The sequence below is a fragment of the Haemorhous mexicanus genome, chromosome 3 (genome assembly GCF_027477595.1).
Source record: "Haemorhous mexicanus isolate bHaeMex1 chromosome 3, bHaeMex1.pri, whole genome shotgun sequence".
Classification (NCBI taxonomy): domain Eukaryota; kingdom Metazoa; phylum Chordata; class Aves; order Passeriformes; family Fringillidae; genus Haemorhous; species Haemorhous mexicanus.
This window is the reverse complement of record NC_082343.1, coordinates 68112390-68139820: the sequence shown is the minus strand read 5'-3', so window position 1 is coordinate 68139820 and position 27431 is coordinate 68112390. Positions and strand designations below refer to the sequence as shown.

Genomic DNA, 27431 nt, shown 5'->3' with positions numbered 1-27431 from the left:
TCCTGGTTTAATGATGCAATCACTAATACAATCATGATAACCCCAAAGCAATAAAGGCCTGGCCTCATCAAGCATCCGTGCTGCAGCATTCTCTGCAGTAGTATCCCTTGATCCCTGATGCAGCTCGTTCAACCCTGAGAGGCCTCTTGTTTCTAGGTTGCTTTCAAAATAGCTTTGGTGCTCAAGGAAGCATCCTTTGTACCATCAGAGACAAAAGCTGCGAGAGGGCATTGTGTGAAAGGATAGAAACACCTCATTTTTCCTGTGCTTGGTGATGCAGGCAAGAGCACAGGGGAAAAAAGAGATTTCTCTAACCATTCTCTTGACCTAAATGAGGGAATGGGAGGTCTTGTCCACACAGAGAACGAATTTGTTCTGAAGTTGCACTAGGGGTACCTCTCCTTGTAAAAAAGTCCCTGGAAGATTCAAATCAGGCAGTTCAGATCACCCTCACTTTGGGAAGCTCAGACCTGGTCATCTTTCTGGCTGCCAAGTTTATGCCCTCAGCCAGTACCTTCCAGACACAGCATTCAGATTTGCACCATGGTTCAAAGACTGGTGCATATTTTATGAGAGCAAACCTTACAGGCACTGAGTGCAGCGAGCGTGAAAGGGATGCTGAGCTTTAGGCTGGCCAAAGTCCTGGGTGCTGAACCATGTTTGCATCAAGATGCTGCATCATTGCTGTGAGGCAATGTCTATACTGAGTATACTACTTGAGAAAAAGGCAGTTTTACCCTGGAGGTAAATGTACATTCATTTTAGGAGCATTTAGCCAGCTGTGGCCATTTCATGCCAGTAAGTCCATAAATAGAAACCACAGATGCAATAAAATGGGAAACATTGCAGTTCCTCAGCTCACAGCTGCAAAATCACAGGTAGCTAGTGGAATTCAGCAGAATTAAAAAATCATCACAATGTGGCATTTCATGCTGTCATGCTTTTCTTAGTGATGCCAGCACCTGAGTCTGAGAGGCAAATCTGCAACATATATTTGCAACCATTTATGTTTGGATAAGGATTTAGATTTTGTTGCTGAGCCTGGAAAGCTCCCTCCTTGCTTATTTTTCCAGGAGCCCTGCCAGTCCTTTGAAGACAGTGCCAATCTGAGCACAAGTCTGTGAGTTCCTGTTTGAGAAGATAAACCTCATCACTGGAAGGATGAGTGGGCAGGCTCGGGAAGCTCTGAGGAAGTGCAGTTTGTACCTACCCCTCATGCATCTTGATGCTTGATTTTTGTCTCCATCTCTGCAGATGCCATTACATGTATTTTGTACCACAGGCTCAAACTGGGGCACAGATGTTGTAGGTAAAAAAATCAAGGCTTTTGAGCAGGTAGAAAGCAAGGTAGCACAGCCTTGGAAGTGCTGAGATACCGTGGCTGTGAGCACAGATTGAGCTTTGAAACTTACTCCACAGTATCAGGGTATTGCAGAGGGGTGAATGTTGTTCTCAGTAATTTTATTTGAGGGTAATGAAGCTCTCTGTGTAGCCCAGATTGCTTCACAGTATGTCAAATAATAAATTGTCTCATAAGGATGTGAGCTGAATCACGAACACTTGATTTTTTGCTAGAATTAAGGGATAACTGTCCTTTGTAGAGGTAGTATATGTGTCTGGCTCTTGTTGATACATAAACATCTCGAGTACTTTTTGCAAAACCAACCATCCCTTCCCACTTCAATGAGAAAAGTTAATGGTTCTGATAAAATAGTGCACCCTTGATCCTACAGCTGTAAGCAGAATGCAAGGGTTGTCTCTGCCTCTTCATGCAGTATCAGTATTTCCCTGTGATTTATGGAATATTTAAACATTCATCAAGCCAAACAGCTAGCCAGGGTAGCAGGATCCACATTCAGCACACGTAGCTCCAGCGTTCATGTGGGAGATCTGAAGTGTGGTTACAAGATGATAACTGCATTGCCTGAAGGAGATAAGTCCCGCTCTGCCAGAATGGTGCTTTGTATGTAATTAGTGTAAAGATTCCGAGGAATGGAGTTTATCCTTGCCATCGTCTTTCTCATTAAAAAGGAATCATAATGAAAGAACAAAGCAGTCCCTGCAGTGAATTGAATTGACTTCCTAAGTTTTCATTAAATCAAAGACACAATAGCATCCCATTTTGCAGAGCCCAGTTGTAAACTGTACACAAGACTTGCAGCAAAGTCCCTGTGAAGATCACATCCTTTCTGAAGGTTTGGAAGTACTACCTTTTCTAAAATAAGGACTATAAGACAGCATGAATCAAGGGAATAAAAAGTTATGTCAGTAGGATAAAACTGTATTCTCAACTTATTCCTCTGCCTCACACATAATACTTAGTCCTAACACAAGTAGTGATTTTGTCTTCTTTCATGTTCCTTACTACCAAGATAATAGATAAATTTATTTTTACAACTAAATAAATCTTTGAGGCAAAAATGTACAAATATCCTGTAAGTTTATCTACCACTTCATAAGCATTTTTTTCCTTTGTGTTTGGCTGAACTGTTAGCTATTGGCATCTGGTCGCTTTGAATCCCTGTTACATCTCTGGGTGATAGTGCTATAATAATAATTGCAGCTTCATCTGAAGGAATGTTTATAAATGTAGCACTCAATATTCAAGTTGCAGTTGTGCTGTCTCTCCCTTCTGCTCTTGCGCTGCCAAGCACAGGTCACAGGACACCAGGTCAACTTCTGGAAAGGGCTTGGATGCAGGGACCTGGGGATTCACCTCTCAGTCCCTTTGGCTGCAGCACTGCTCACAAACCTTGAGGATGCTGTAGACCCAATTCACTGCAGAACAGAACAGCTCAAGGTCATTAGGAGCCAACTCTCTTAGAACCTCCCCCTACATTTTCTTTCCTGATTTATCATTAAAGAGAAAAGGAGAAGGATAATATATGCTGTCTGTCAGCCTCCTCCATTTCTTGTACACATTTCCCTGATGAGAGGAGGGAGCTTTGAGCTAAAGGTGGGAGCTTTACTGACAGCAGTATTGAGTGCTCCAAATACACAGGGGAGGGAGAGGCCATGTGCATGTCTCAAAGGAGCACTTACCCCTTAGTTTTCAGTTATATTACAGTGACAGTCAATTCACAGGGATATTTTTGTAACTGTTACAGAAATATAGCAAATCAGGTTTCAAAGGAAAATCATGCATCTGTACCTTTTCTGAATTAAATATTAATGAACTTGCTCCTGTGCAGCTACTAGAATGTTTACACGATATCACTTGTCCATGCTGCTCTGATTATCTGTGTGTGATCTGATACTTGGCTTTGTTTTGCCTAATTCTGAAGGAGGTTTTAATACTCCAGAGTAGAGTTGGACTGTCACTATTATAATAAAATGGATCTGCACTGATTTGCATCATTGATGACATAAGGGAGGGAGTGGCATGTTCATCAACATAAATTTTTATATATGCTGTTTGTTTTCACTGCTAGTTGGAATCTTTGGTTTGAATGTGCTTTCAAATTTCTATTAAGATTTCAACAGCTTGGTGTAGAAAAAGAAAAACTAGTGCCCTTATTTATTAAGTTTGGCATGTAAGAGATTTGTTTCCATTTAAAAAGATCTGAGGTGGTTTATATTGATGGAGTTTTTCCATGCACATGTCTAATTATATGCATGTGTACATATAAAAAACCCTCAAAGTATGTATTTTTGGTAGAATTTATTTTTAGAATTATTTTGTATTGCTTATCTTCTCAAGATCCCAGAATTTCATGTTTTCCTGAGCTAGGCTTCCTGCTCAATTGGGCAGGCATATGATAAGAAACAGGCCACAGCATGACTAGGAGCATTTCATGTCCACTCACAGCTTTTCTAGCAATTCAAGGAGATGAAATGCCACAAGGGGAACAGAAACTTGCCAGTTGCCAAGCTTTCCATGGGTAAACCAAGTCACCAGTGAGCTCTTCCCAGCCATGGATGTAAATTCCAGAATGCATGGATGCTGGTGAAGGACCTTGTGGAATCTTTTGCAATGGTGTGCTGAAACTAAATTGGGTTAAATTTTGTCTTAAGTCAAAATGTCTTGTGTTAAGATTGTATTCCAAAGCTGAAGAGTGCACCAAAAAAACTTGAAGGATTCCAATGAACTTCTGATGCTTTCATGACTGAGTCAAACCTGATGTTGAAATGCTTTTTGTGGAAAAAAAAAAAAAAAAAAGCATTTCCTGCTAAAGCTGGAGATAAGAGCTCTGCATGATCTTGGCTGTTGAGTCAGATGGGCAGCAGTCACTGGGTTGAGATGATTGGGTTGAGTGCTTTCTAAGAAAACCAGGTAGCTCAGGGAGTGGTAGGCTGGCGGGAGCTGAAGTTACAGAAACAGCTTCACTTAGGAAGTCTGAGTGAATTTTAAGTGGATGTTGGACATGTTGTGTGAGCAACCACAGCATGTCAGATGGGCAAGGTGGAAAAAACCTTCCAAGGGCCAAGCATGTTGCATCAAAAAGCATATGCCCTGATATTTTAGGACCTCTTTCGATGATAGCACAATTGGCACATACCACTGTCACATCCCAAGTGCCATGTTCCTCTTCCCCTGCTGTTTTATAGCTATGGCAGACTGCCTCTTTCTCTTGGGAAAGCGCTCTACTGAGGAACTGTAGGGAAAGTAATAATCACTAGAAATTACTGAGCAGAAAGAGGACTAAAATTTCACATTTCTCCCCACTGCAGCTATAACACTGAAATTGCATGGGTAATAATACTTGGGAATGCTTGTGAGTGTGCAGTGCATGATTGTCTGAGGTCTGTGCACTCAAACCCACCTACTTTTTCTCTGGGGAATGGAGTATTAGAAATGTGGGAATCCAGCCACTTTTCATTTAGCCAAGGGTATTGGATGTCTTTCTTCTATTGTTGTTTGCCTAGAAAATATAAAATAGTCTGTTTTTATCAGAAGACTATTTCTCTGAAGCATGGAGTAAAATAAAACCAATAAAAGAGAAAGTAGGGTTCTTTTTTCTTTGAAGGATATGGCACACTGCAGAAAAGAAATGTGTTGCTGCTTCAAGGTGAGAAAACTCAAGTCATATCTCAGAACAACCTGCCTTTAAGAAGACAAATGATGGGGGTATTTACGATGGTATTTCTTGCCAGTAATATAATGACTGCTCAATAGAATCCTTTTTCAAAATAGAGAGCACACTCACCAAGATCTTTTCGGGAGCCTGTTGAAATAAACACAAAATACAAGGCAACACAGAAGTTTGGGCATGTGTGTGTGTATGTATGTATATATATATATATATATATATATATATATATATACACATTTCCCTTTGTACACGTTTACTTTTCTATTAACAAAAGTGTGTTTTTGCAAGGAAGAGTTCCCAGAGTGTCTGTAGAAGAGTTGCACCGTTGCTATGCCTTGATGATAGAAACATTTTTAGCAGGGCTGACTCATTTCATACATAGTGTGTATTTCAGTGTCTCTGTCTGTAAGGATTGTATCCATGCCTAAAGCTGAATGAAGACATGTCATCTTTATGGCTGATTAATCTCTCTTTAAAATCATCTTTGTAAAAATAATCTTGATTTAAAAGCAGGGTACTTGTTTCAGTTGTCAAGCAGTGAAGACAGTGATAGCCTTCTTCATAGAGAAAGGAGGGAGTCTAAAATTTAGAGGTTCTGTGTCAAGAAACTTGTGTGGAAAAGCACAATGTGCTTTCTATCAATAGGTATTTTTAAGCATATGTATACACCAAGCATTTAAAAAGAAATTTCTAAGTATGTGCACCAGAAACTCCAACTTAAACAATCAAATAAGCCCAAGCCAACTGTGACAAGAAGGAAAATCCCATCTTCAAATTTACACAGGATGTTTCTGCTTGAAATTTCCACCATTACCTTCATTTTTCTTTACATGCCCACCTGATAGAACCACAACAACTCATTCCGGATTGGAAGCTGCTTACTGCAAATTTTCAGGTTCTGTCAACATTCCTTCTCTATCTTTTCACAAAAGAATCAGTTTTTTTTAGTCAAATATTTCAGATTTTGTCAGTAACCTGACAAAATAGCATCTCCTTTTTTCTTAATATTTTGAACAGTGATATAAAAATGGAAACTCATTATCAGCTGTCCCTGTGTGTATTACAGAGACATTTCTTCATATGCATTTGGTGAAGCTTTTGTTTATTTCCATAATTTCAATGAATTCTGCTTTGGGGAGGAAACAGTCTATCTTCTGTTAATGACAGTATTGAGTGATAAACTGCTTGAGTGTGTTTTTTCAAAAATTATCTATCATACTATTAATATTTTCCACTGTTGGTTCTATTTTGTACTTTCATGAGCTCTGTTTAATGTTTTATAGATTTAATCTGTTATGTACAGAGGTGTATTTAATGGACTTGACCAATTATTGGTAATAGATGTAAGAAACACTTAAGCAGAATTTTTCACTGAAAAAATTATCTCCCTGGGTATTGAGAGAGAGATTATTGGCAGGTATAAAAAGCTGTAGAACTAAGGAAGTAGCAGGAGATGGAATCAATAGCAGTGATGTCTGCCATTGCCTTTTGCAGTCTTATAGACAAAGATTAATATTTGTTAATTGGAATTAATTAGTTGTAGAAGCTAAAATTTATATCTTCAGTGAAGTTTTATGAAAAAATTACTGATAGTGATTTTCAACTGAAAATCATATCCCATATCAACAGTGCCATTCAGGAATAAAGGATTCCCCTTCAAGGAATTTAGTAAACTAAATTTCTTCATTACAACTTAGTTTTATTACCTATTAACATTGCTAAGTTCAAAGCAAGGACAATAAGTATTTTAATAGATACACTGGTAATAACTATTTCAGAAGTTCAAATGATAGTGAGAAAGGATTTTTTTTCACTTTCTTCCAAAATTATATTTCCTAGTGATGATTATATGATCATAAAAAGTACTAAGACCTCCTGAGTTAAATTTGCAGAGGAGATTTTGTGACCCAGTTGAACCACTCAGTGCACAGCAATCACCCACTAAATTTAAGAACCAGTATTAGAAAAGTATCTTCTAGAGATAATATACAGATACAAGAAATCACATTGCAAGGATTTCAGTTAGGAGCTTTATATTTCTGTAAATCTTTTGCCAAGCACAACCAATGCACTCTCAACTGTGGGTACCATCCAGTAGGTAAGGAAAATATTAACATGAGAAATTAAGTTTGGTGAGGCTTCAGGGAGACATGATGAGAGAAGTTCTTAGGAGCATTGTCAGACATCTGCAAGGTGGGAAAGCTCAGAAAACACAGATATTTGCTCTGGAAACCACCCTTCAGCCCAGCAGCATCCTTAGCAAGAGGATTATTTTTGTTGTAGTGGTCCATTCACTATGCCCTAAGCACCAAGGCAGTGGGGGTGTGGCAGAACTGTGCAGTCACCAAACAGACCCTCCAGATTGCAGTCAGCCTTTTCCTCTTAGTAGGGAATACACAGGAGTGTTTCCACCAGCATTGCCCAGATTCTTCCCTGAGACCTGCCTAGGTCATCCTTCCCCTCTGGTGGTCAAGTGTTCCCAGCATGGGAAAGTGGCACTCAATTAGCCGTGTGTCACTGCAGAAAGGATTTGAAATATCACTGCTGGAACTCTGGCTTTGCTGGTTTGATTGACAAAAGGACTCTGTGAGGGAATTGCTGGGCAAAGGGTCTGCAGACAGGAGCACATAAACAGAATAGTTTCTCAAGGACTATTTCCTGAAGAACTGATCTCTGATTTCCCAACTCTGAATGGCCCTGGAGTCACAAAGTGACATTGCTCAGTGATCATCTCTTGTAAATGCTCAAACTGCCCTGTTTCCAGTGGTGAGATGACTGAGAGCAGCAAAAAGGATTTTGGTTCCTGCACGTGGAAATAGAAATCTGTGGTTTGCCTCTGTCAAACTCAAAAGCAGGCACAGGCTGCAAAACCAAATGCTCTAGATGCCTGAAATTGCAGATGGCATGGATGGTTGCATGGTGGCTGGCTGTTTGGGTAATCAGGTTTGAGTTTTATTACCAACCAGACCTACCATATCCAAATTGCATATTTGTGGGGGGTTTGCCTGTTTATGGACAAGAGTTGATGGTACCCCCTTTCTAAGTCCTTGACTCCCTCAGGGAATAATTGTTCAGAAAGAAATTGTCTTTTGATCTTGTCCAGTTCTGGTTGAAAAGACAGAATGACATTGATGCTGAAATAGAGATAGCCGCAAGACTGAACATGGAATTTATGTTTAGAATTTGGTTGAACCTGACAAAAAGCAAAGTGCAGCAGAAACCAATTTTGCATTTTAACTTCAGAACATAGATACATTATGATCTTTCTGTAGCCTTCTGGAAAATTTTGGAGGTTGCATACAAGGAAATCTGTGAAGAGATTGCCTGAACAGACAAACAGACATGTAAATCAAGGAAACAAAACTGTAAAGAGCCGTGGGAGCTGAGACCAAAACAGTGATGTAGGCTTGCAGAAGGCTGAGTGAGTCAGCATGCCTGGAGAACAGCAGTTCACATCCTCTGTGTCATTTGAGAGCCCTGTGTCGCATCTGTGATCAGAGGAATTCCCTGCTGACTCCATTTATCCCTGCCATACCAAAATAATTTTTATGCTGCTTGTCCTACTGTCGGTGCCATCCATAGCTTTATTTCTCTTCTTAGTTTTAATTTTGTCTTTTAGAGTCCTTTCATTAGAATCCCCTCCCCGCTTCGCTGTCTTCATCCCATAAGCATTTTTGTAATTTATTCCAAATATTACCTATAAATTGGAATTGCTTCTTAACTGATCACATCTTTGAAATTATCCTCAGACGATGCATTTGATTCTGAATGAGGCATTAGCTTCTTTTGTACTTACTCCACATTAATATGTTAGGAACAATTTTTATTCCAGTAGAGTTTCATGTGGATAAAATTTGTTTACTATTTTTAGGAGGAGAAATGAAATGAACATCAAAGCAGCAATATCGGGTCGTACAAGGCATGCTGTTATCAAAATAAATGATACAATAAGACCAAATTATGAGGCAATTTCTCAAGGCCTTTGTCTGAAATAATTGAATGTATAAAGGTGAAATATGTACCACAGAGCAAGAGAAAAAAGGAAAGTACCTGCATTTTAGAATGTTTTCTCTGTCACAGAGTTGCATTTTCACTATGTCAGTAACAGATAGCATCCATATCCAAAATAAGGACAGAAATTGAATGAAATTTCACAAGGATTTGATTTATGTATAAACTGTAATGAGAATTTTTCATATAGATGACTTTTGAGGAAACATAGACTATTTTAAAGTCAGGTGTTTTATTAACATAGAAGAGTCCAATCAGCTTTTGAGCTATATGCTCTAGTAACACAGACAAATTTGCATTTCTATCTTTTTGAAATATAGTAAATATGAATAGTATGTGATAGGGATTTGATGATTAAACATTTCATCACAAATACTGCTGCACTTAATCTGAGCAGGATAACCTTTTCACAGCTGCTGCCATGGAAATAAAACCAATGAAGTTATGTTTGAAAGGTGTGCCCCTTGTGGTTAGAGTTCAGTCAAGCACGGTCTTACAGAATTTGCAGGTTCAGTTCTGTGCAGCACAGGTTCCTACAAGGCAGTAAATCACACCAGAAGCACTCAGATTATCCCTCTGTCCACCCGTCCATTTCTGTGGTTGCTGAGTGCCTTTAAAAGCTGTTTTATTCTAGATGCCATATGTTCAAATGCATTACACAACAAATTTCAAGTGTCAAAATTCTATTTCTAGCTTTGATTCAGTGTGTAACACTGAACAAGTTGTTTAAAGTATAATCTTATTCTTGTTTCTCTGCTGTGAACAGGAAAGAAAATCAGCAGAGGCAGTGAAGCAAACTGCCAAACATTGTGCTTTGTGCAGAACAGTGCTGCCAGCTTTTACAGAACACTGTTGTAAGAGATTCATGGTAATAAATATGTCTGATTTTTTCCTTAAAACCCTTGTTTAGATTTGTCAACTGAAAATACCTCCTCTGAGTTTCATAAGAACTATGTTTCTTACATGGTAGCAAAGAAAAGTTTTCAAACATGGAATCTCAATTTCTTCTTATAACATCAAGTTTATGATGTTTAGCATAATGAGATTCTGTAAGCTCTCTCTCATAATTTGAACGAGATATTTCATTTGAAGAAATTTTTGAGTGTTTGTGGGTGACTGTACTGAGAAGGATGCCTGCCTGATTGATAGGTTTGGTAGCAGGCACTCTGAAAAGGAGACTACGCATGCCTGTGCTCTTTTTGGCCAGAGGAAGGTAAAATAATGGCAAACAAGTGAAAAGACTGAACAGTGCTGCTGATGTTATGCCCAATGCATGCAGTTTGTCCACTGATCCAAGCTTTTAGAAGGATAACAGAGTGTAGAGGAGCCTTCACTGGGTGCAGAAGTGTCCCATGCCTCCAAAAGCACACGGCCTGCTGAAGTATTGTTACGATGGCTGCCTGCTCCCTCTGCTTGTAAAAAGAAGAAAATCTACTGGCAGCAGGTACAGCTTGTGAAGGAGGACAAGATGCTATTTGCCATTTTTGACAGTTATCTTGTAGAATGAGCACTTAGGAATGTACTGAAGCAATTATGTTTACCTGCATGCCCACTGTGGGTCACAAGGCATTGCAGCTGGACTCCAGTATTGGAATATCCTGCAGGTCTCGCAAAGGGTAACGTAGGCACAGGTATCTACTGGGTGACATGCATTTCCAATCCAATTTATAAGATCTTTTTCAGTCTTGGTGGCCTGATGCCTCAGCAATGGCTCCAGTTCATTCCAAAACCAGCTGTAATGACTTTGCCATCTCACTCTCCCACTCAGCAACAGTATGTGGCAGTGTGTTCCTTCCAGTAACAGCGAATCCTCATTTCCTGACTCTGGATGATCACTGTCAATATTTTTTTGTCTGGCCTTGGCAGACTGCCTTTTGTCTTCTGGCTCCAGTAAGTGAGCAGCTCCTCCTTCCCTGCTGCTCCCAGTTGCCTAGTTAAATCCATCACTTTAGGAAGCTCAGTTTATGTGGTGGCATGCAAGAAAAGCCACCTGATCGAGATGCTTTCCTGTGTTGTCTTTTCACACCTCCTGCTTGGTTCAAATGCCCCACTGGCAACTCTGGCTGTCTTGTGAGAAGATTCCTTCCCCTACTGATGAAACAGCAATGATCCACTTTTGGCAGGTCTGTTTGATATAGGAGGTGGAGCAGTGTAGGATGAATTCAGGGTCTTCTTTCTTGTACCCTATAGAAATTTGGAGTTCCATGATTTATTTTCTGCCTTCAACTGCCTACTTTTACTCAAGGAGCTGAAATAATCTCTGGGAAGGTTTCTTTATTTTCTAACACCAAATAGCATCATTCTGACACTTTTGAATTTATCTGTAATATTACTTAGAAACGGTGAAGTGTTCTACAAAGCAATATCATTAAAGGTGGTGTGTGTCCTTCCTAAATAGATCTTCTGCCATTTCTGAGTGTAGATTCACAAAGTAGAAGATGAGAGAGTTTTTAATTTTCCAGTTGAATATGGCAGATTGCTCTTGATGTCTGACAAGGTTGGGCACAGCTAAAGGAACACTGCTGGCATTTTAAATGACCATAGAAATGAGAAAAAAAACCCTTTTGATCTTTTCCATCTCTAAACAGGAGTCCATAGTGATAATGGCTTTTCTACTGTAGCTGTGGGATTAGACATGACTTAAGTTGGTCCTACAGCCAGGTGGGAATGGTCCTGTATTCTGATGTCTTCACTAATTGCTTGTGAATTAAAGTAAAAATAGAGCACATGGAGACTGGCTTTCCAACACCTTCCTTTAGACAAAGCCTGTGAATGTCATGCCATGGCAGTAATAATATTGGAATTTATACCACCCATAAACGTTTTATAGCAGTGTAATTAGTTGGGCTATTAGTACTACCCAAGCTTAGCCTTATTTTATTGCTATGAACACAGCCTGTAATCACATAAATGGTAATAAGTAATAACACTTAAGGGCACTGCATAAACACAAGCATTTTAGTCTCTCTAGAGAGTCCTCTTTGTGAACAGAAGCAGGGGATCCCACTCCTTTTCCTCTCCTGTGGGTACTTGTTTCCATGCTCTCTTTAAAGGGTCCTCTAGTGCAAAATAAGATTGTAAAACTTCTGTTCTTTTCAGTAATCTGACTCTGCTGACTGCTGTGCTAGCTGCAAAGTAGGCAGTAGATAGGAAGAAAGAACTGGATTCAAAGAGTTTGGGGACCATTTCAGCAAATCAGAGGTGTCTTATGGTGTTCTCAATAATAGATTATTCAAATGAGTTTCTTCTTGTCTTGTGGTTTGTGCTCATTTGTAGAATTAATATTAGTCTATAAATAGGGCAATATTTTGGAGAAGTTGCAACTTTTAATTTATAGTACCTTCTTGAGTAGAAGGCATAGTCCATTTGGCTTTGCAACTTGCTGCCAAGTTGGTCTGTGCCCTGTAAAGGAGACTGGATGGCTATTCCTGTTGTGCATCACTCCACAGCTCCAGCTTCCCTCCCAGCTGGCCTATACCACCATCTGATGATATTTCTGCTGTTTCTGGATCTCTAGTGCAAGTCAGCTGGTATAACTTCAATTCTGCAGTTTAACTCTGGTGAGAATAGAGCGTTCAGAAAACCAAATTGGGATATTTCCTTGTAGTGTTAATAACCAGAAGGAAATTCACTGTGCTGGTGAGCAGGATTTTGAAAGGAATTAAATAGGCCAGGAGCTAACTGCAAGCAAATTGGTCAATACTCATCATCCAACCAGAATAAAATGAAATTTAATTAAGTGGCCTAGAATGACTGCGTATCAGTCTTGGGCATTCTTCCCACATTAATAATCTAAATGCACTAGGGAGGGGAAAGAAGTCAGTACTGATCACTCGATTCAAAAGGAATTTAAAAGCATGTTTTAAACAAAGTAGAAGGTGAGAGGCAGGGAATGACCCAGCCTGTTGCACCAACCCTGACAGCAAGCCCTGCTGCAGCTCAGGTGACAGCACTGCCCCAGCAGCTGGCTTTTGTCTTTGGTCATCTTTTTAGCAGTTTCCATCATAGTCCCCTCAGGACTGCTTCTATATCTTCCAGAAAAAGACTCAAAATCGTATCTGTGTGAGAATTCAATTTCTGTTATACTTATTAGTGCCACCTTTGCAGCATTTTGCACAAAGCTGTGACAGACATTAATACCAAAGACCATAGTTACTACCTTTTAGATTTCTGACTCCAAGGTTACACCTTAGTTATGTAAGTGCTTTTTCAACACTTCTTATGCCTAATACCATCCATTCTTGTGGGTTTTTTAGAACTCCCCAGTCTGTTGTTTGGGGACATGAAACTACTAATGGATGTTTTTTAAAAGCATCATGTCTTCACAATTTGCTACTCTTGTAAAAAAAAAAATAAAATTAGAAAGCTGAATTAAAAACATAAATATATTTGCCCACAAAGCTGCTATTCTTCTGAGCATCATAATCAGAATTATCACAGCACAATTTGTAAGGAAAAGTTGAACTTTTGACTTCATCACATTTTTGAAATTCTTGAAATTACAGCATCATGTCTACTATTCAAGAACTTTCAGTGTTTGTGCATCTAATGAGATTTTCTTTGACAGCTTCTCTAAAGATCAAATTTTGGATTTCATCTCTGTTACATAGAGTTTCTTAGCATTTATGGATTATTGCTTCTGGGCTGGATGAAGGGTCAAGTCCCTTGCTGTTTTCTCTTAATATCATCCTGCCTTTTCAGCTTTTACATGCTACTGTTTAATTTTAAAGAAGTTTTTAGTGCTTCTCAAGAAAAAAGCCTATTATTAAATCATAGAGTACTCTGCTACTTGGAAAATATGTCAGAAGCATGCTCCAGAGACTTAAATATTTTTAAATTGTTTATTTTTCTATACATTTTTCTGCTTCATTACAACTTAAGCATCCATAAATTGGTCTCATGCTAAGAGAGCTTGTAAACCCTGAGGGCCTCCCAATATAGCCAATACTCTAATTGCTTTTAAGAACATCTTGATTGGTTTCCTGGTGTGCTCCAATACAAAAGTCAACAAATTGTTGTTGAGAGACAGTCACTTCCGCCCACGAGGTTCTTTCGTGATGCAGTTACTCTAAGATGAGAGATTAAAAAGTCTTGTAGGAGAGGGAATCAAACAAAGAACAAAACAGAGCACCCCATTGAAGTTTTCCAGGACAAAATACTTATTAAAACTGGCCAAGTTCCTCAGACAGGTGTTCTGTGAAAGCAATTGCTGTAATTGAACCATGTGTTATAAAGGTACATTCAAGAAGGGACAGACTCCAAAAGACAGTTACTCCTGACTTCCATGGTTCATCCATATTTGCATTGCCAAGAATATTCTGAAACTTTCCTCGAGGATTATTAGGGGTTTGCAGTTTGGCAGCTTCTTTTTGGAGTTTGGTTGTAGAAGAGCTGCTTAATATACAATGAATTTTTTATGAGGAGAGAGAAGAAGCATTTTCTGTTCATCTGTGTAGTGGATTGTTGGACATACTTGGCTCAACATAAGGTTCCATGGATAGGTTTCCATTCACAGCTGTCTCATCAGTGAAAGCTCTTTGAGATGAAAGCAATAAAAATTACTATCCTCATTTAAAATTTAGAACACAGGGGTCTAAGAAATGTTGCCTACCAATAGATAAATGCTAAATTTGTTTTTAAAGCGCATTTATTTATGTAAGGGATGTTAAAAGTGCTTTTTTGACCAAGAAACTGGAACTCCCCTATTAAAAATAGATTATTATGTCATAATCTAACAGACAGGGAATGAAAGTATGTCTGAAATACAAAGAGGCCTATTCAAATAACACTGTAAAACCGTTTGACTTCTGTGTTAGTGCAGTGCAGATTTATATCATGTAATTACATAAGGAAATCATGCACAGTATAGTCCTTCACATCCTGAGCTATAAAACACATAACACCAATCAGGCAAAATGGTGTTCAATAAGAGGGTTTTAAGGCTGTAGATGTTTGAATCCATAATTTCACATTAAAGGAGTTTTCCAGAGCTTTCTAGCTGTACCTACTGCTTCCCAGCATCAGAGGACAGAAAGGTGCCTTCCTTGCAGTATAATCTGTCCCACGTCAGATTCAGTATTGCTGAAAATCTTTCCTTTTTCTTGCACTTTTATTCCTACATGAAGTCTGGAAGCAGCTAAGGTTATTTTTATCAAGAAGCAGCTTCATCTTCTATCTGATATATGTGTGAGCAGGATCCTGCAGTGTGGAAGCAGGGAAGACAGCCCCAGGCTGGGAGCAGGCCAGGTTTCACAAATCCTTTGTCAAAATGCATCCTTTGCCTTCTAGTGTGAGTCCATTAATCACCTGTTCAGCAGAGAAAACTGTCCCTTTTAGGAAATGAAAGAAAACAAAAGAACATTACATTTGTTTGTTTGGGGTTTTTACCAAACATTAAAAGCTATCACTCATTAGAAACTATTACTAATTCCAGTTTTCTGCAGTTGCTGTGTCCACAGAGATCACTCGGGGTTTTGGCTTAGACATGTTCATCATGGAAGTGATAACAGTTATCCTATAATCATTGTTTTATCACTGGGCAACAACTAGACTTGACCCTTGATTTACCAATCAACCTCAGCCAACCTTCTCTTTTTGTCTTCAGTTGACACTAAGGAAAAGGACAATTTGCACATACTGATTTTTGAAGGCTCAGTTACTTCTTTTCACCTGTTTAATTTAGTGCTGTGTGCTTGAATACAATCAGCTGTTACTAGAAACAATTCAAATGAACAATTGCACTTGAAGACATAAGCAGGTGTTGTGCTGAATAGCAGGTCCTTCATCTTCCTCTCATGAAACCCAAAATTGCCTTTGCAGTTCTATAGGAGAAGATGCATCTTATAGATCTGGTTGATTTGCATTGTTTACTAGGTTACTTTTAACCTAGATTATTTTTAAGCTTTTGCAAGGAAAATTTTGTTATTAGTCTGGCTGCTTACCAGATTATTTTTTTTTCAAATGTTATTACTAAAAATATAAATAGTTTTGAATTTCTCTATATTTTGTTGAGTTCTTTAATTAAAATATTAATTGAAAAATGAACTCTGAAATTTAGCTTTGCCTCAGTTCAAAGGTATTTGTGTTTGAACAGAGTTTATGTCCCCTGAAAATATTCTTACTGTACAGAAAGTTTGTCAATATGTTAATAAAAATCCTCAATGTTCCCAAATGACATGATTTCTAGGAAAGCAATGCTTATTTTTGTTTCTCTTACAAATTTCAGGGTAATTCATGGATGCAGTAATTCTTATTTATAGCCCAAGGAAATAGGATTTGTATTTCTTTCATGTTTACAGTAGCAGATCTTTCAGCCTGAAGTTCTCAAACACTGTGAAACTGATCTTAAAAAAAATAAAATCAAATAAAAAAAGAATAATTCCAGGAACAAGATACAAATAAGAAAAATGATAACTTTTCACTCATGACAAGTTTTAACTTTTATGGTACATATAAGCCACATTTTCAAATATTGATGTATGAAGTGAATTCTTGGGTTCAGTTTTGATAGAGGTTCCAGTAAAAGTAAAGCTAATTTACATCAAAAACTGAATGTTGAGGAAAATATCAGATACTGTAAGTAAAATTAGGGGATGGCTTTGTGCATGCACTGTTTTACAAAGAAAATATTGATCAGCAGCAATGAAATGTTTTTAGGAACTTGTTCTTTTTCTCGAATGTTTCACACTGTTTCATTATTTAAAAGTCCAAGATTACCCTTTCAATATTTTCCAAAATGAAACTGTCTGGGTTTGTATGTGAATTGCACTATATAATTTTTACATCAAAATAAACTGGTTCTTTCAATCCTTCTTTCTTCAATCTTTCAATAAACCCTCTAATCTCATACTATGCAGCCATGCATGATGTGACATCTCATGCCCTTGGATTACATATCTAATTGTGGAATAAAACATGACATATTTCATTTCTTACCACTACTCAAGGATTATTTACAGAACTTGTCACTAGCACTTTTTGTCTGTATTTGCCACAAAACAGAGGAATTGCTACACAGCTGCCATGCCACACAAATTTTTAAGGCAGCTTAACAGTTAAAGAAGATTACATGCTAATTATCTATTAAAGTTTTGAATAAATTTTAGCCTTGGTAATGAGCACTCTGATCAGATTTTGACTGTTACTTATAATTTAGTTTTATTAGAGGGTTGTTTTTTCTTTCTTTCCAAGCTCCCCAGCCTTTCAATCTTTCTTTTCTTTCTTTCATGGCTAACACTTCAGGCATCTTATCTGGACTTTGCAGTGCAGACTCTAAGAGGACAAGTGTCTCTTGGGGTCACAGCAGCATGTCAGATGCTCACTTCTTCCTGGACAACAAATCTATGCTAGTGACTCTTCTCTCACTGTACTCTTAGTAGAACAAACAAACTTGGTGGGGTTTTTCAGCTGGGTTTTTTTCGCTTTATCTAACTAGATATGGTATAATAGCAAGTTTGCTGAAAGCTCACTAAAAACCTCAGTGCTGATGAATTCCTTACCTCTGTTTCCTGCCACAAGTCCTTATAAATGCTCTTTTTTTGCCTCTTTTCCTCCCGTTCTCCAGCTGACTGCTTTATCTGCTTTCTCTTACTGGGCAAATGAACTACTTTCTTTTGCTTAAGACATGGCAGTTATTAGCAGTAATACTGACCACCAGAGATGATTTCTGATCCTTCATCCCTGCCATGATAGCCTTGTGTTTGACTCTGTTAAACTACCTTCCTATTATGAAAGAGTTTAATCAACAGTAATGACAAGCAACCTATAATGGAAACCTAGATTATTTTTAAGCTTCTGCAAGGAAAATTTTGTTATTACTCTGGCTGCTTACAAGATTTGTGTTCAGGATTTAAGGACAGATAATAATTACATGGTATAAATCAGCAGTTGCTCTAATTTAGCTACAACAGTTTGTATCAGATGAGAATTGGGTGTTTGGTGGGGTTTACAGGAGACCTGTTGCAAGTGATAGGCATCACAGGCCCAAGAAGAGTGGAGTTGTTGCAGGTCTCTTTGCTGCAGGTGGCACTGGGGGTTGCAGTCATTTGGAAGTATTATTCCAGCTGGAACAGCCAAGGAGTCAGTGGCAAACAGGTGGTGTGAGCCTACTAGTAGGAATATAAGCCCAGATGAAAGGAATATAAGAACTGTTCAAGTTTCACTGATAAAAGTGGGAGGAGGGCAATATAAAAATGACTTAAGAATGACTTTATCCTACAAAGGAGGCAGACCATGAGTTATGAATGTACAGTAACATCCCCAAATACTTCAATGACTTATTGATTTCTTAAAGTTTTGTCTGTGATTAACTGAACCCTTACTTTTGTGCTATAAAGTCCTTGAGGCAAATCCAGTGCACTCATCAGACAATGGCACTGTTCATTTTCTTTGTCTTCCTCATGGCAATGACTATCAGAAGAGCAAATAAGCCTCAGCAGACCTCAGTACTGTTTCTTGTGGTATTTTAATCAGCTTTATATTTGTTTTAGATATTCTGGTTTTAAAGTGTAAATAATATAATAATCATTTTCTAATAAAACTAAAAAGTGAGCCTTTACCTATTCATGGGTAAAGAAAATGCTTTAAGATAATAATAATCTGAAGTGCTAAAAAGCAGAAAGCAACTAATGAGCATTGTGCTCAACAATCAAGAGCAAAATTAATTATGCTTACTCTTATCATTGTGAGGACGCCCAAATTTTGATTTTAAAGGAATGGACATTGTGAATCTACCTTTTTTGTGTGTATAACCTAACAGAAGTTCAGCAGTGTTGGATCTGCATAGCTCCAGTGGAAATAAAGCCTGTTCTTTAACTGCAATTACATCCAATGTACTTCAGTCATGCACACTCTGACTGCCAAGCACTACAGAACTAAATTCTAAAAAAAATTTGGTAACAGTAATTTTCTTCTCCCTGCTATCTGGTCCATGCTCAGCACATTGATGTGTCTCTCAACTGCTTTAAGAAAATAAAAGTAGAGGCACATTATTTGACCATCAATGTCTCATCAGTTTTAACTATATGCTTTGTAAATTGCTTATGAGAGTAAATATGAGCCTGGATGCCAGACTTTGGAGTTGGCCATCTGTGGGCTAACAGTTGCAAACTGGTGCATTCTTTTATCAGCAAAATGCTGGCCAGGCTATTGCTTCAGCCAGCCATGGCAGCAGAGAAAAAAAAATCAGACAATCCTTAGCATTTATGCATATTCAGAGGAGGTCACCATCATGTTCACTCAGTGTCAGCTGCACATGTGCTCTGGAAGAGGCACAGAGAGGGGGAAAGCAAGCAGGGAAAGTGAATGATATTATTGAGAGGGATACTTTTATTCTCTGCCAGAGTCAGCTGAAAGCGCTGTCAATAACAAGCACTGTAGGAGAGTAATGACTGCAGAAGACCTCTCTCCCACAGTGAGATGCTGCAAAGTCTGAATGCCAGTCAGACCCCTCCTCTTCTGGCTGTGCAGCAAAAAAAAAATATATTCCCTTTGTTTCATGTGTGTGTGGCTGATTGAAGCTATTGTTTACCCTGGCTCCCTTCTTTTTTTCGTTCCCTTGGGGAAAAGCAAGAATTGAATTGGGGCTTTCCCTCCTCTGAGAACAGCCATGAGGGAAATCAGTCCCATTCCCAAGAAAGATTGCAGTCCCACAGGAGACCACTTTGGCCATTGCCTTTCATAGCATTCCAGGCTGGGGATAACACAGACATGGTGGAAGGAAAAACTGCACAATAGTTGCTGGATCTCACCACTTAATTTCAATGCAGAACATTCATAAGGTTTCCCTAATTTCAGAAATTTACCTGTTTTGGGTACTAGAACCAATGATATGCTGTCATTATGGGCTGTGGAGAAGTTTGGTCGGGGCAGCAGTTACCTACGAGATACCACTCAAAGAAGTCAGAAGTCTGTTGAACAATTTAATATAGGTTTAGGAAACATAGCACTGAACAGATCAAAGGAAGCTGTGGATAAACGACATTAGTTCTTAGCAGCAAAATCTGTCTCTGCTTCTGTTGTTTGTTTTGATAGAGAGCAGTAAAGAAAAAACCCCCAATCACCCTGTCTGGCTTGCTCCTGGACTTTGATTGCAGTGGCTTATGGTGCCACTGTCAGGTGAGCAGGTAGAAGGTTGTCATTTTCTGCAGAGAAAGGAGGATTTTATTAGGTTGGAAAAATCCTTTAGGTCTTTAGGGGCTCACTGAAAGTCTGGGCCAGCATTTGCAGGTGTATCTTAATAGTACAGTTACAGGTGGGACAAAGACGAAGTGAAAAAATAAAATACAGTAAATGCTAGAAATAAGAGCCACCTTACTCACCTCTGGAACCTCCACTGTAATTCTGTTCAGTTCAATAAAACCCCTTTAGGCTGGTGCTTTCCCACCACAGCCCTTGGGCCTCAGTGGTGGGCAGCAAGCCTGGGAAGCGATGCTGGGATCAGCCAAATGGGCAGAGAAAGAAGCACAGATGGAGCAGGTCTGCTGTGGGGAGGTCTGCTCACAAAACCAGAGCAGAATCTGGCTGGCTGCTAGCTGGTGTCTGGATGTGAAGGTGTTTCAGCTGGTGCTCCCTGCTCTCTTCCTCTCTAGTTCTCCAGCCAATCCCTCTCAAAAGAAAATTTGTTTTCTTCTCCATTGTTTTCCTGCAGTTGTGTCCCAGGAGTGGTGAGAGTCTCACCTCAGCCTGAGTGGCAGCCGGGGTGCAGGGCCATGTAGCAGCTGTGTTTGGGCAGCACCAGCTGAGCTGCTCTTTGCTGGAGGGTGCTGTATCCTTATGACACAGCCCACCTATGAAGACAGTGGCACAAGTGTTTTCCCAGTTAGTGTCGGCACCATGGCTTGGAATACCAGATCCATAGCTTCAAAGCAGTGTAGGCATCCCACAGCCCTTCTCATTCCTGCTGTCTTTCCCCAGGGTGGGAGATCAGTCCTGCGCCTCCCACATGTCCTTTACAGAGACCCTCCAAAGAAGAGAGGTCCATTCTCCCTCTGAGAGAGACTGAGAACAGTCTGACCCTGTCTGATGTGGAATCATTAATAGCTGAGACTTTACAGTTGAAGTTCAGATCTTGCATTCAGGCCTTTTTGTTCAACTGATTGTTTCAGTGGCCAAAATTTTCTTTCACTGACCTGCTGCTATGCACCTCTTTATCTTTGAGTGCTTTAGCACCCCACATAAATAGCTATTTCTGAAAGCTTTATTCTTGCTGATCCTGGCCTTCAGATGAGACATAGTAGCATGTACAAACCTTGACATCTGTGTTTGTGAAAGTCTTGGCTTAAAGAAGTGACATAAATTCTGTGCAATGCCTATGGCAAACTCGTTAGAAAATAACTGGCCATTGAAATTGTCATGTTAGGGCAGAAGTAGTGAAAACTAATCTGTCTTTTATGATTTAGATCTCTCACATGCTGATTTATGAAGTAGATGCCCTGCTGGCAATTATTATATTACAGACATTATCTTGCTTGTTTCTGTTCAGCTTCAAGTTTATTTTAATGAAAAGGATCAGCCATAGTAAAGAAAGTAGCAGTAAACCATCAGCAGTGTCCCTTTTTCCTCATGTTTTCTTTCTTGACAAATTCTTAATATATGGCTAAGAATCCACCCTAAAAATCACAAAATCTTGGAAAACACAGACTCCTGTCCTAGAGGATTGTAATTATCACCACAAACAGGCATTATTGTAGAGTTATTCTGTGCATTGGTATCCAAGCTTGACTCTGCTTGGGTCATGTGCAGTCACGCCTGGGCATCCCCTCACCTGGTGTCCTTCTGAGCCACTGTCACTTCACCTGGCTTTCCATCCACAGCATGTTCTTAGGAAGACAGAAATTAATATGGTACAGATAGAGCATAAAGAACATGATTTCTTCATTACTGTCTAGGCTTAAAATTTCCTTGTCCTTCAGTTATTATATTCTGGGATCACACTTTATCAGCTCATCTCAATTCAGCAAGCAATTTAGGCAAGTGCTTAACTTTAATAAGGAGTTTAGGCTTCAGCAGTATTCTGGGGTGCTAAACTACTGTGGCACAAATAGGATGTATGTGCTGAGATGGAATTTTTGTGGTTTACTTGCACTGGTTGTCTACGTTCTCTCGTATATAATTGTTGTTAGATCAGAATATCACTCAAGAGCCATCTAGATGCAGTCCTGGGCAACATACTCTAGCAAGACCCTGCTTGAGCAGGGAACCTCTAAATGTGATATCTGGTGCCTCTCTCCTGTCCTTAACACTCCTTTTTCTGTGACAGAAATAAGTGTACTCCTGCATGGGGTTTTTTTGGACAACTCTGAGTCACCGTCACCCATTCTTGCATTGCATTCCCTTCGCACTGTGAATTAGCTCTCCAAGAGAGCTAATAACACTTCAGTGTCTGTCTCAACAGCTGTTTTCAGTGGCTGAGGACAGTGCTTTTTGGAGTCAGATTATTTTAAGACAAAAAAATTTACCTAAAGCACTCCAATCTACCCTTTTGCTCTTTCAGCCCAAGCTCTTCCCCCTTTGCAAGCAGGAAGAGCTGGTGAGACCCTGGAGCTTCTGTGCCATGTGTCTTCTGTAGCATGACAGTGGCTTCTGGAGGTGCCTGTCTCTGTGAGGATGTGGATGTGCATTATGAGAGGTGGCCAGGGAGCCTGCCCAGAGAGACTAGCTTGCTTAAAGTGGTTGAAAATATTATTATCTGTTTTACAGATGGGAATTTGAGAGGAACTGAAATGAAGTGATTTGCGTGTGATTACTCAAGCTGTCTCTGGCAGAGGCAGAGGAATGCTCCCTTTTTTTTTTAATATCTTAGATTAATATTTAATAATGTAACTGACAATATTGATTTAATATAACCACAGTCCTGGCTACCATTTGCAGTGCTGGTGATTTTCCAGGACAAGTGTTTGTCTTTTACAGACTGATACTCCTTTCAGCTGGCCATTCTGCCTAGGCTGCTGAAAACTGGATAGCTATGAGCTTTTCTTGTCTTTGCTCACCTAGTGGTCTGTCAGTGGGCTTCTGGCCATTACTGATCTGCTGGGCACTGTAGTTCCTTAAGCCTTTCAGCTTTGATTAGCAGGAGTAATTAATTGTACACTGATGAGGCTTGTGGTGGATAAGGTGCTGCAGTTAGGGGAGCAGCATGTAGATGCTGGGGAGCCAACAGGGAAAAAAAAAAAAAAGAAAGAGTACAGGAGAAAGAAGCCATGTGGACTTTTGTTCCTTTGAAGTGACCTTTCAGTGCAGGTTCTTTACTTTTTCGCTTCCTTTATGTTGTTCTTTTCCTTACTTGTTCTGAAAAGAGTGGAGCCTTCCTTGCAAAGCAATTCATATGTAAAGAGTTTTCACATTGGGATTCATCTGATAAAGTCTGCAGAGGGGACTTATTTGCACTGACAAGTTGGCAGCCAGACAGCCTCTCCATTTTCTAAATGAAAGGAGAGTAGCAGCAGGACATCTCCTACCCTCTCTGCCTTTCAGTGCTGGAAGAGAACCAAAGTCTGGCCAACAGCCGTTGGGGGCAGTCGGCTGTTTAGGAGCTGCAGAAGGGTATGGACACTGGGAATGGAACATACGGTTTGCCTTCTGTGAGAACCAGAACAGACAAGTGACATTTGAGCTGGTGATTTTCAGGGATGGGGGATGGGAAGCTTGACCTAGCAGATGCAATCCGCTTGCCTTTATTTGCTGTAGCAGGACCGTTCCAAATGTTAAGTAATCTAAATGTATTTTTAATTCTTGGCTGTGAAAGAGGAGGTAATCGTAAAGACCAGGTAATTTTGTTCCCCATTCAATCTCATATTCTAGCATGTAACAAGTGTGGGATCACTCCCATTTCCTTCAAATATACCTGTAGGAAAGAGGATGAAGGTGCCTCAAAAGCCACTTTTTTGGTCACATGCATGGCACTGCAGACTAATGTCAGAAAAAATAATTACTGCTCCTGCCCAGGATCAGTGTTTCTGTATATATTTATTCTGTAGAAGCTAGCACTTGAATTTTGCAAATACTGCTAAACAAATGACCTGTTGTAATTAAATACACTGGTGTGCTTTTTATGGAAAAGTTTCACCATGATTATGGTGATGTTAAAACAAGTTTGTTTTCCATAAAACCCATAGGGAAGCTGTTAACTGCCTTTTGCATAGTTATTTATCTTATAATAAAGATAAATGTATCTTATTTATCTTGAGAGGAGAAGAGAATATCAGCCATATGCCTAAACCAATGTTCTTTTCTACCAAATTAATTTACAGAGCCAAACCAATTGTCTGTAGTACCCCCAGAGGCTGGTGATGGCCACAGTGCAAGCAGCTGCTAAACAACAAGCAGATCACAAATATTTCCACGGGTTCAAATGGACGTTTTCCAGAGGGGACCCATGTGTCATGGCAAGTTCATGCTGCTAAACTGGACCATACTCGGGTGTGAATCTCAGTGGGAAAAAATTATCTTTTCCTGTCCCATAGCTATTTTTCGATGTTTGGTGGCAATAGACCCAGCTCTAGAAATATGATTCATGTCTGTCATCCAGTAAATGGTGCCTAAGTATGAAAGGTTTCACACCACGTCTGAAGGAAACTGAATGACCTTTTGTTATTGGAGTGGGAGCCTTTGGTCAAGAGAACCAGAGCAGGAAGTATAATAACTGGAAGATCAATGTTACCCCTACTATTTTATATTCAAAGGTCTGTGCTGCCGCAAGCTGCAAGAAAAGAAGGCAAGTGATGGGAAAAAAATAAGCATAAAATAAAATCAATTTAAAGAATAAGGCCTCTAGTAAATTTACCAGATCAAAAAATGAAGTATTGCTGAATAAGCTCTTATTATCCAGTGTCAAGCAAAATAGCATGTAAATGAATGTAATAGAAATGATGAACTGCTCAAACCTTGGCTAATGCTCTTAGGACTGATAGAGTTGATGAGAATTTGAAGTACAAAAGGGTTTTTTTTTAGAACAATATCGCTGCTGGTTTTGAAAGATGTTATTAAGGGAAGCTAACAGACTCATCACAATCTTTTAAAGATTCTGTGTTCCTCTAATGAGCAGCTAAATGGCAGCTCGTGTATAAATGACAACAGTTCATTTAAATTGCACCTTGCTGCTCAGGCTGATGGTCAAGCAGATACATAGAAAGTAAAACTATAAAGGAGGCAAAGCAATATTTGGGCAGATGCTTCTTCCTTTTCTCAGCCTCTGCCTTGTGTTGAAGTGCTAGACATGGATTGAATGAGAAATGAGAGCTCAGGGGATGTCAGTGGGAGCTCTCATGAGCTGCCTGGCTTGTCTAAGGAGGAGGAATTAAACATGAATATGAGCATAGAGCGTTTTTTGAGGTGATTTATAAAATCAGGGAAGGGTTGGATGGGGGAGTTGTCAGGAGTGGTGTCTTGCAGGGCATGGAGCCAGGCAGCTCCAGCAGACAGGTGACAGTGGCACAGGTGTGGAGGAAGAGCAGGAGACTTTGCAGAGCAAACCCTGTCAGAGTACACACTAGGCTGACAACCTAGTGTAGAAGTTCCACCTGTTGCAGGAAATAGCAGCAAAGCTTTTCAAACCCTGGATGAGTGCAAGGCTTTGGGCCTCGATGGCCTTTTCCTACAGGCACTGCTGGAAAGTCAGAAATGACACATTTCCACAGGAAAGGCTGTTGTGCAAGGAAACACAAAGGGGAAATTGAAATGTGCTTTTTCACTAATTTAAAAGACTGATGACCTGAGAAATTCACCTGGCAAGACATTCATTACCTGCATATTCCCAATCAGGATTTCCCATGTAACCCATATAACGAGCAATTTTTCCTTTTTAGTCCAGAAGCCTGGGAATTTGGGCTCCCCCTTGCTTGACTTCCTCGTATCCAGACCAGCCTCAAAAAAAACAGGATTGCAAAACAGGAATAGCTGGATAGGAAAGCTTGCATTCATCTCATGTGATGAAATTATAGAGTGGTTCAGCTGAAGGTAGCGGTACTAATGCACTGTGCTGTTTAATATGTGGTTCTTCCGTTCTCTCTGTATAATTACCACCCCACTCACCTTTCAGATCACAGGCAGTACCCTTCACTTCTTTTCACTCCCATCTAAAGTAAGTTTATGTGTGAAACCCCAGGTTTCCAGATTTTCTTGTTACAGTACGAAACAGTGATTAAGGGAAAAGGATCTCTACTGGAAATCTCTACAGATTTCCACTATCTCTACCTGGAATAGAAATGTAAAGAATAAAAATACTGAAGGCATGCCAGATTAGGATTTCAGTAGTCCAGTAGTTGTGCAGGAACTTTCCTTTCCCCTTAGTGCTTTCCAAGTCCAGTCCCAACTGCAAGTCCTTGGTCTTGCAGTTTCTTTCTCAGCATACATTTTCTTTGTGACAGACAAGGACCTGTGATGGAAGGGATATTGTCTGGTCCTGTGTCTTGCCCTTTAAGCACCTACTGGTGTTTCACAGTGAGGTGAGTGTTAACCCATGTTCAGTAAAGCAGCTTTTAAAATTACATACCAAAATGCTAATTCTTACATTGTGTTGATTGCTGGGACTGAGCAGCTTTCTCTTGGCTTTTGAGAGCAGCAGCATTGGTGAGGAAGGTGGGGGTGGCAAGAGGTAGCCAGAGCCTTTGCAATGCTCCAGGTGCTGAGGAAATTGTGAACAGCTGAGTCATTTGGAATCATAGAACCATCAAACAGTCCAGGTTGGAAGGGACCTTAAAGGTCCATCTAATCCAACCCCCCTGCAATGATCAGGGACATCTGACATCTTCAGCTAGATCAAGTTGCTCAGAGACATGCCCACATAACTTCTGCTGGCTGGAAAACTTTATTTTTATATAATTGTTGGAAAGGGTCCTAGATACTTTTCAATTAAACTGTCAGAGGAGAGGGGATTTGCTGCTCTCTTGTAGAAGCTGGGCACAGCTCTTTTCTCTTGGGGGCAGGTAAAACTGCTGAGTTGGTGAGCATGACTATGAAGGCATGTGCCAGCCCCTGACACAGAGGATGAAATAGCAGGCTCAAGGCTGATGCCACTTACCAAACAATCAAATGGTGGTTTGGTGGAAGGTGTAAGCCTCAGTTGCTGCAGGCAAAGCACAAGGGTAGGCGTGTGAATGTGGGATAGATTCATATTTGAATGCAGCAAAATAGTTTGAAAAAGCAAAGGTAAAGCTGCAGTGGGCGTGTAGGGAAAAAAGGTACAAATGGGGGAGTAATATGCAAGGTGAACTGAAAAAAGAAGGAGAGAGCATAATTATTTTGGGGAGTATTTTGCATATGAATGCTGGAGTTTTTCAGACCGCAGATCAAACCAAAACTTGGAAGCGTCTGCATGTGTTTCCAGCTCACAAATTACTGATAGCTATTAAAGGCCTGAAGGAGACCTGTTAAAGGTCTCCTTCCAAAGAG

General features: G+C 39.7%; 1 protein-coding gene across 1 annotated transcript in view; it reads left to right on the top strand.

Annotated features, from left to right (window-relative positions):
• The window catches only part of SLC35F1 (solute carrier family 35 member F1), a 227820-nt gene that overhangs the window by 137215 nt on the left and 63174 nt on the right, over nt 1–27431 (top strand). The window lies entirely within an intron of this gene.